General features: G+C 47.8%; 1 long non-coding RNA gene across 1 annotated transcript in view; it reads left to right on the top strand.

Annotated features, from left to right (window-relative positions):
* LOC116460859 (uncharacterized) overlaps positions 1-8,637 on the top strand; it is a 19,705-nt gene extending 11,068 nt beyond the window's left edge. The window contains exons 5-6 of the long non-coding RNA XR_004245938.1: positions 7,537-7,604; positions 8,563-8,637. This is a non-coding gene — a long non-coding RNA (uncharacterized LOC116460859). The remainder of the gene's footprint in view (positions 1-7,536; positions 7,605-8,562) is intronic.
* Positions 8,638-9,625: the final 988 nt, after the last annotated feature.

Below are 9,625 nucleotides of genomic sequence, written 5' to 3'. Positions count from 1 at the left end.
GCTTTTTTTTTTGTTGTTGTTATCTTTAGTAGAGACGGGGTTTCACTGTGTTAGCCAGGATGGTCTTAATCTCCTGACCTCGTGATCCGCCCGCCCCGGCCTCCCAAAGTGCTGGGATTACAGGTGTGAGCCACCACGCCCCGCCCCATTTCCAGCTTTTAAAAGCCGCCTGCATTCCTTGGCTCCTGGTGGTCACCTCCATCTTTCCAGACATCAATCCAGCCTCTGCTTCCATCTTCACCTCTCCTCCTCTGACTCAGACCCACCTGCCTCTCCGTTCTGGAAGGCCCCCTGTGATTACGTTGGGCCTGCCCAGATAATCTGGGATAATCTTTCTATCTCAAGATCCTTAATTTACTCCTATCTGTGAGATCCCTTTGCCATGTTGGGTAATATATCCATAGGTTACAGGGATTTGGATGTGGACAGCTTTTGGGGGCTATTATGGGTTCTACCACATTTGGCTGTTTCTATTTTGCAGACTAATAACAAAAAACATTTTTGAATGCCTTCATAGCCTTTAATTCTATTCGCTTAATTCCACCTGAAAAACCTGTCAATCGAGCAAAACTAGGTTATTTGGACTTCTTGCAGTAAAGGAGAACACCACGTCACCAGATTCAAATTAGAGAAATTAGGGAATGGTATTTATGGGTTTTTAGGGCCCTGGCTGGGTGATTTTAAAGCAAGTCTTGCAAGGCAGGAAACTGGTTGGGACTGGGGAGTTTCTGACATAAGAGCTTTGGAATGGTGGCCCAGGAAGACAGGGTTTCGAAGTCACATCTGATGCATAATCTTATCTTCCAGAGCAGGTATTTTTTTGGAGCAAGAAGTGAAGTGACTTTTGCCTGTCTTGATATTGCTTAACCCAAGGATTATGTTGGTTTTAGTCCTTGCTAATTACAATAATAGTATTTTTTTGAGACTGAGTCTCACTCTGTCACCACGCTGGAGTGCAGTGGTGCGATCTCGGCTCACTGCAACCTCCGACTCCCTGGTTCAAGTGATTCTCCTGCCTCAGCCTCCCAAGTAGCTAGGATTGCAGGCACATGCCACCACGCCCAGCTAATTTTTTTGTATTTTTAGTAGAGACGGGGTTTCACCATGTTGGCCAGGATGGTCTCGATCTCCTGACCTTGTGATGCACCCGCTTCGGCCTCCCAAAATGCTGGGATTACAAGCGTGAGCCACCGTGCCCAGCCATAATTTCCATTTTTTAGAGTACCTCCTACTGGCCAGGCAATTTTGAATACATTTTGACAATTAAAACAACCCTACAAGGCAGGTATTTCAACTTAATCTCAGTATGGCACAATCACTCCCCTCTTGGATTTTGGAGTCAAAAAGTCTTGGATAAAAATCCTGGCTCCTCCACCTACTTGCGAGGTGAATAGGCAGGTAAGTTCTCTGGGTGAGTCTCCATGTCTTCATCTGTAAAATCAGGATAATGCTTCCCACTTCAAGTGTGTAGGAGTGTGCACACTGTGTGCCTGCATGAGTAAGGGGACCATGCTTCCCTGTCATTGTTTTTGTTTTGTTTTGCTTTAAGACAGTGTCTTGCTCTGTCGCCAGGCTGGAGTGCAGTGGCGCAATCTCAGCTCACTGCAACCTCTGCCTCTCAGGTTCAAGCGATTCTCCTGCCTTAGCCTGTCTAGTAGCTGGGATTACAGGTACATGCCACCATGCCCAGTTAATTTTTCATTTTTATTTTTTTTGAGACAGAGTTTTGCACTGTTGCCAGGTTGGAGTGCAGTGGTGCGAACTTGGCTCACTGCAACCTCGGCCTCCCGAGTTCAAGTGATTCTCCTGCCTCAGCCTCCCGAGTAGTTGGGACTACAGGCACACGCCACCACACCCAGCTAATTTTTGTATTTTTAGTAGGGATGGGGTTTCACCATATTGGCCAGGATGGTCTCGATCTCTTGACCTCATGATCTGCCTGCCTCAGCCTCCCAAAGTGCTGAGATTACAGGCATGAGCCACTGCACCAGGCCAATTTATTTATTTATTTTTGTATCTTTAGTAGAGATGGGGTTTCACCATGTTGGCCAGGCTAGTCTTGAACTCCCGGGCTCAAGTGATCCACCTGCCTCAGCCTCCCAAATTGCTGGGATTACAGGTGTGAGCCACTGCACCTGGCCCCCTGTCATTGTTATCATTGTTAGTAGTGTCCTTTTTTTTTTTTTTTTTTTTTGAGACAGAATCTTGCTCTGTCGCTTAGGCTGGAGTACAGTGGTGCAATCTCGGTTTACTGCAACCTCTGCCACCCGGGGTTCAAGCGATTCTCCTGCCTCAGCCCCCCGAGTAGCTAGGATAACAGACGCATGCCACCACACCCAGCTAATTTTTGTATTTTTAGTAGAGATGGGGTTTCATCATCTTGGCCAGGCTGGTCTTGAACTCCTGACCTCGTGATCCAACCCCCTTGGTCTCCCAAAGTGCTGGGATCACAGGTGGGAACCACCACGCCCGGCCATGTCCTTTTATTATTCTCAAAAGAGTCCTTCCTTTGATGATGAATTATATGGGCACAGTTCCAATATGGTGACGCTATGCTTATTACTTTTACTCAATAGGTGAAAGGGGATGGATCACAGAGCTTAGGTGACATGCTTAAGGCTGCACGGCTAATTGGGAAGAATTCTCCAAGTTAAAGCCGCAGAGCAGACCAGGTGCTATCCTTCTGCCTGGAACAACTCAACACAATGCCAGACTTTGTAACTATATATTTGTGTGATTTGTTTCAATTTTGATGTTTTTAACTGAGACAGAATCTTGCTCTGTTGCCTAGGCTGGAGTGCAGCAGTGTGATCAGTTCACTGCAGCCTCAACCTCCTAGGCTCAAGCAATCCTACTCCTCAAGCCGCCCAAGTAATTGGAACTACAGGCATGCACTACCATGCCCAACTAATTTTTGTATTTTTTATAGAGACAGGGTTTTACCATGTTGCTTAGGCTGGTCTCAACTCCTGACCTCAAGCAATCCACCCACCTTAGGGTCCCAAAGTGCTGTGATCATAGGGTTAAGCCAACGTGCCCGGCCCATTTATGTTATTTTTAAATTAAACCTGTCTTCCACCAGGCTCAGTGGCTCACGCCTGCAATCTCAGCACTTTGGGAGGCTGAGGTGGGCGGATCACTTGAGGTCAGGAGTTCAAGACCAGCTTGGCCAACATGTTGAAACCCCATCTCTACTAAAACAAAAATTAGCTGGGCACGGTGGCACGTGCCTGTAATCCCAGCTACTTGGGAGGCTGAGGCAGGAGAATCACTTGAATCTGGGAGGCAGAGGTTGCAGTGAGCTGAGATTGTGCCATTGCACTCCAGCCTAGGTGACAGAGTAAGACTCTGTCTCAGGAAAAAAAAAAAAAAAAAAAGCAAAACAAACACACAAACACAAAACTTGTCTTTTGTATTAGATCAGGAGCCCCACAAGGATCCGCAAAAGGTGTGCTTTGTTCGTGACTGCACAGTGGTGCCAGCATCAGTGGGGAGTGCATGGTGTGTCCTCACAGAGGTTTGTGACCCACGTGGAAATGCCTGGCATGCTCCCAGGTAAGTGTTCTAGAAAGGGAGCAACTATATCCATGGCTGCTTTTCCCGAGACACAGCCCTAGAGGCCTCAGAGGCTGTCTCACTCCAGCCAGCAGGAGTTTACTCCCTCCACTGTGCCTTCATCATGACCTGCCTCCAGGGACTCTGCTCCCTGTACATACTCAAGAATTGGTGACAGCAGGGCGTGGTGGTTGCCACCTGTAATCCCAGCACTTTGGGAGGCCGAGGCAGGTGGATCATGAGGTCAAGAGATTGAGACCATCCTGGCCAACATGGTGAAACCCCATCTCTACTAAAAATACAAAAATTAGCTGCGCGTGGTGGCGTGTGCCTGTAGTCCCAGCTACTCAGGAGGCTGAGGCAGGAGAATTGCTTAAACCCGGGAGGCAGAAGTTGCAGTGAGGCATCACGCCACTGCACTCCAGCCTGGTGACAGAGCAAGACTCTGTTTCAAAAAAAAAAAAAAAAAAATTGGTGAGGAAGAGATCATTCATCATTGTCACTGTATTTGATAAGCATCCATCTCCCACAGCTGGGCAGACACAAGAAGGGGGAGAAATTCTGGCCACGCACTGGGCGCTCTCAGGTATGGTTTATATGCCTGGCTAGGGCCTGGCTCCAAATGTCCCCCAGCAAACAGGTTTTTGTTGTTGTTGTTGTTTTGTAATTACCATACTTTGGACTTGGCCCTCACAAGATTATCTCCCTTGAATTAGATAGGATTTTTTTGGACATGATGAAACAGTGCCTCCTCTTAACAGTTACTATATTATAATGCTTTGCCTTGGTCTTTACTCCAAGCGTCTCCTAGTTCCAGGAGGAAATTAACCCACACATATTTATGTATTAAGATGAAGGTAATATATGGTCCTGGTATTAAAACTTCAATTGGCCGGGCGCGGTGGCTCACGCCTGTAATCCCCGCACTTTGGGAGGCCGAGGCGGGCGGATCACGAGGTCAGGAGATCGAGACCATCCTGGCTAACACGGTGAAACCCCGTCTCTACTAAAAATACAAAAAATTAGCCGGGCGAGGTGGCAGGCACCTGTAGTCCCAGCTATGCGGGAGGCTGAGGCAGGAGAATGGCGTGAACCCCGGGGGGCGGAGCCTGCAGTGAGCCGAGATCGCGCCACTGCACTCCAGCCTGGGTGAAAGAGCGAGACTCCGTCTCAAAAAAAAAAAAAAAAAAACTTCAATCACTATAGAAGAGTTTTTAACAAGATTTAAAATCTGTACAGACCCCATGACTCAGCAGTTTGAACTCCAGGAACCTCATCTTTAAAAACATGCAACCAGCAGGTGTGTAGAGGATACTTCTTTTATCTCTCTTTGTAAAAGCAGGAAAAACTGGAATAACCTAAGGGTCTGTTGAGGAGAGAGGGGTTGCTGACTTATACATCAGGGTCTCTCCATACAATGGAATGCCTCTCAGGTGTCAAAAATAAGGAGGCTGAGCTGAAGATGGTATCAAGGATTTGGCATTAGAGAACAAAGCAAACGTTAGCATTATGTATGCTTGCACAGAGATACTCATATAACTGCCTAGACAAGGGCCTAGAAATGCAAAGTACTTAAATCTGTTACCTCTTTGGCATTTAAAAAAGATTGTATTTAGATAATATTGAGGTCATTTTAGAAAACACACACTTACTGCATTAAAACAAGCAAAAGTTGAACAAAAAGGTAGTAACATTAAGCAGGTTACAATTCCATTGTAAGTAAATGCTGGTGTTAATAGCTCAAGTGCTTCCTTGGTCACATTAAGATTGTTTTTCCAGAGCTGGGCAGCAGGAGAAATAATTTAAAATTTCATTCTAACATCCCCCTGCCAAAAAATAGCCTGAAAATTCAGCCTCAGCTCTGGTCTGAATCCGGTGACAGGACTGACTACCGGGAGATCTCTCAGCCTCTGCGCTGCTAACTCTGGGGTCTGAGTCAGTCTTGGTGCTGGGAGGCTGTCCTGTGCATTGCAGGGTGGGTATACAGAAGCTTCCTTGGCCTCTACCCATTAGATACCTGCATCACCCCCTCCCAGTTCTGACGACCAAAAATGTCTCCAGACCCAGATGTCCCCTGAAGTGCAAATTGCCCACCCCATCCCCACCCGTGGCTGAGAATCACTGGAGTAGGATGATCGACGTCAGGGTTTCCTGGGATCCACCTGGTTGGTGTCTCATGAACTGGGGAAATTACTAACTGCGCCCCCTTTTCTTCTGTGATAAACCATATGGTTACTCTGGCTCCGGCTCCTTTTTCCCTAGAAAAATGTACCCGTGCTTGTGGCATCATAATCCCCATATCTGTCATTCTCGTCAACACTTCTCGTGGTTTTTGTCACGCGCGTCTGTGTGAAGAGACCACCAAACACGCTTTGTGTGAGCAATAAAACTTTTTAATCACCTGGGTGCAGGCGGGCTGAGTCTTGTATGCGTGCAGGTCACACAGGGGATAAGATGGCTTAGCTTGGGCTCAGAGGCCTGACAGTTTTGGTCGTAGCCATCTTCGTGGATGCATGATATACCCTTTTGAAACTTTTTCCAGAACTTTTTTTCCTTTTCTTTTTTTTTTTTTTTGGAGACAGACTCTTGCTCTGTCACCCAGGCTAGAGTGCAGTGGCACAGTCTTGGCTCACTGCAACCTCCGCCTCCTGTGTTCAAACCATTCTCCTGCCTCAGCCTCCCGAGTACTGGGATTGCTGGCACGCACCACCACGCCCAGCTAATTTTTGTAGATTTTGTAGAGACAGGGTTTCGCCATGTTGCCCAGGCTTGTCTCGAACTTCTGGGATCAAGCAATCCTCCCGCCTTGGCCTCCCAAAGTGCTGGGATTATAGGCGAGAGCCACTGCGCCCGGCCTTCTTGTCTTAGATTTGTTTTACTCAAAAAAAAGCCCTGTGGCTTACCTTTATATGAAGTTCAAAAGAAGGACATTTTAACACTCCTGTACTTAAGTCACTACTGAAGCATGTTTGGGTGAGGAAACTTTATGAACTTGGTTTCTAAAGAAGGTCTTCCAGCCACAGGCACGCTACACAATGTGGGGCCACTTATTTTGCAAATCAGTAAGACTTCAAAATTTAAAAAATAATAGTATAAGAATGAAGATGGACCGGGCGTGATGGCTCATGCCTGTAATCCCAGCACTTTGGGAGGCTGAGGTGGGTGGATCACCTGAGGTCAGGACTTCAACACCAGCCTGGCCACCATAGTGAAACCCTGTTTCTATTAAAAATACGAAAAGAGAATTGCTCGAACCTGGGAGGCAGAGGTTGCAGTGGGTAGAGATTGTGCCACTGCACTCCAGTCTGGGCAACAGAGTGAGTCTCCGTCTCAAAAAAAATAAAAAATAAAATAAATTTTAAAAATAAAAAATAAAATTAGGATGAATTGCTGGGGGGATGGAGAAATCAATTTCTATTTTTGGTCCTTCTGCCCTGTTTTTGTTTGTCTTCTGGGCCATGCAGATGTCTTGTTTTTATAATTAAAAAACTAGGCAGGGTGCAGTGGCTCACACCTGGAATCCCAGCACTTAGGGAGGCCGAGGCAGGAGGATTGCTTGAGCATAGGAATTCAAGACCAGCCTGGGCAACAGAGCCAGATCTCATCTCTACAAAAAATTTTTAAAATTAGCCAGGTGTGGTAATGCACACCTATGGTCCCAGCTACTGGGAGGCTGAGGCAGGAGAAGTGCTTGAGTCTGGGAGATCGAGGCTGCAGTGAGCTGTGATCCCAGCACGGCCCTTTAGCCTGGGTGACAAAGAGAGACCCTGTCTCAAAACAAAAAGAAAAACAAAACAAGTTATTTTATTATACATAAGTCCAAATACATTAGCACAGGCACTGAAGAGCAGCAGAAATTGCACCTAAATCTCCTTCTCCCCATGTACATATCCAACCCCACCCCTTGTTCCCATTTGTGCTCAGCTGGGGTCAAGGTCTCACCATCAGAGCTGGCTTCCGAAAGGGCTCCTTTCCCTACAGATTTCCCCCACTGGACTTTACCTCCAGATGCCCAGGACATGGGACATCATGCAAAGACCTAGCACGTGGTGAGCATTTAGAAAATATTTACAGAATTATTCACAGTATTTATTGAGCACCTACTGCTTATTCATATCAGTTATGATCTGCCACGCACTGCTGAGCACTGGCAGAAAGAGAAGACCCTGAGCATCTTAAATTCAAGGCAGTTGCCAGCTGGAGCTCCCACCTGAATTTCCTGGAGGAAGGCAGACCCCATTGTGACTTTCTTTCTTTTTTTTTCTTCTTGAGGCTAAGTCTCACTCTGTCTCCCAGGCTGGAGTGCAATGGCGCGATCTCAGCTCACTGCAACTGCCACCTCCCAGGTTCAACAATTCTCCTGCCTCAGCCTCCAGAGTAGCTGGGACTACAGGTGTGCGCCACCAGGCCTGGCCAATTTTTGTATTTTTAGTAGAGACGGGGTTTCGCCATGTTGGCCAGGCTGGTTTCGAACTCCTGACCACAGGTGATTCACCAGCCCTAGCCTCCCAAAGTGGTGGGATTACAGCCATAAGCCACTGCGCCTGGCCTCTTTTTTTTTTTTTTTTCTTTTTTTTGAGACCAAGTCTCAGTCTGTTGCCCAGGCTGGAGTGCAGTGGCACGATCTTGGCTCACTGCAGCCTCCACCTTCTGAGTTCGAGCGATTCTCTTGCATTGGCCTCTTGAGTAGCTGGGACTACAGATGCCTGCCACCACGCCCAGCTAATTTTTGTATTTTTAGTAGAAACGAAGTTTTGCCACGTTGGCCAGGCTGGTCTTGAACTCCTGACCTCAAATGATCCACCTGCCTCAGCCTCCTAAAGTGCTGAGATTACAGGCATGAGCCACTGTGCCCATCCCCCACTGGGACTTCCTAATTCAGAGTTCTAGAGTGGGACCCTGTAATTTGCATCTCTTTTTAAAATTATTTTTTGTTATTTCCTTCCCCGCCCCCCCCACCCCCACCCCCCCACCCACCCCCCCACCCCCCACCCCTCACCCACCCAGCTTTTCCTGACTGGGGAAGAACCGGGGACAGAAGGCCCCATTTGCATTTCTACTATTTTCCCAGGAGATGTTGACGTTGCAACAAAGAGAACCACTCAAAGAGAACCCCTCTGTGAGAACCAATGTTCTAGAGTTTAGGAAGACCATCAACTGGGGCAAATGAGCCAATTCCCAGAAGGAATGGGGAAGGACCTTTTCTGAGGCATGATCTGAATTTCCTGGGCTGATGTTGCCCTTTGTTATTTCCACAGGGAATCTGCATTTTCAATCGCTCACCTGGGGAGCCGCCAGATTCTGGCCACTCTGCTTTTTTCCCTCACTGTGGGTTCTTCAGAGCCCCATGGTTTAGACACAACAGTGGATTCTCTTGTGCCCCAATTACCACATGCGTCATGGGGAGAAGAGCTTGAACCCCCCAGAGGGTCAGGTCCAGGTGAGAATTCAGGGTGACACTGTAGAGAATTTAGCTAGGTGGGCGCTGTGTACCCCATCACTGCCTGCTCCTTTCACAGTTTTGCATTTGTGTGTTGTAGAGCTACGTGTCTCAACCTAGAGGGATCTCTAGGATGTATCCTTGGATGGAAAAATTTAGGTACTAGAATCTAGGCCGGGGGCGGTAGCTCATGCCTGTAATCCCAGCACTTTGGGAGGCTGAGGCGGGTGGATCACGAGGTCAGGAGATCGAGACCATCCTGGCTAACACAGTGAAACCTCATCTCTACTAATACAAAAATTAGCCGGGCACAGTGGCATGCACTCGTAGTCCCAGCTACTCGGGAGGCTGAGCCAGGAGAATCGCTTGTATCTGGGAGGCGGAGGTTGCAGTGAGCCAAGATTGCACCACTGCACTCCAGCCTGGGTGACAGAGTGAGACTCCTCCATCTCACACACACAAAAAAAATTAGCCGGGTGTGGTGGTGGGTGCCTGTAATCCCAGCTACTACTCGGGAGGCTGAGGCAGGAGAATCGCTTGAACCCAGGAGGTGGAGGTTACAGTAAGCCAAGATTGCACCACTGCACTCCAGCCCGGATGACAGAGCAAGACTTTGTCTCAAATAAATAA

Source organism: Hylobates moloch, unplaced genomic scaffold (genome assembly GCF_009828535.3).
Source record: "Hylobates moloch isolate HMO894 unplaced genomic scaffold, HMol_V3 SCAFFOLD_21, whole genome shotgun sequence".
NCBI lineage: Eukaryota > Metazoa > Chordata > Mammalia > Primates > Hylobatidae > Hylobates > Hylobates moloch.
This window is presented reverse-complemented; position numbering and strand designations above follow the sequence as displayed.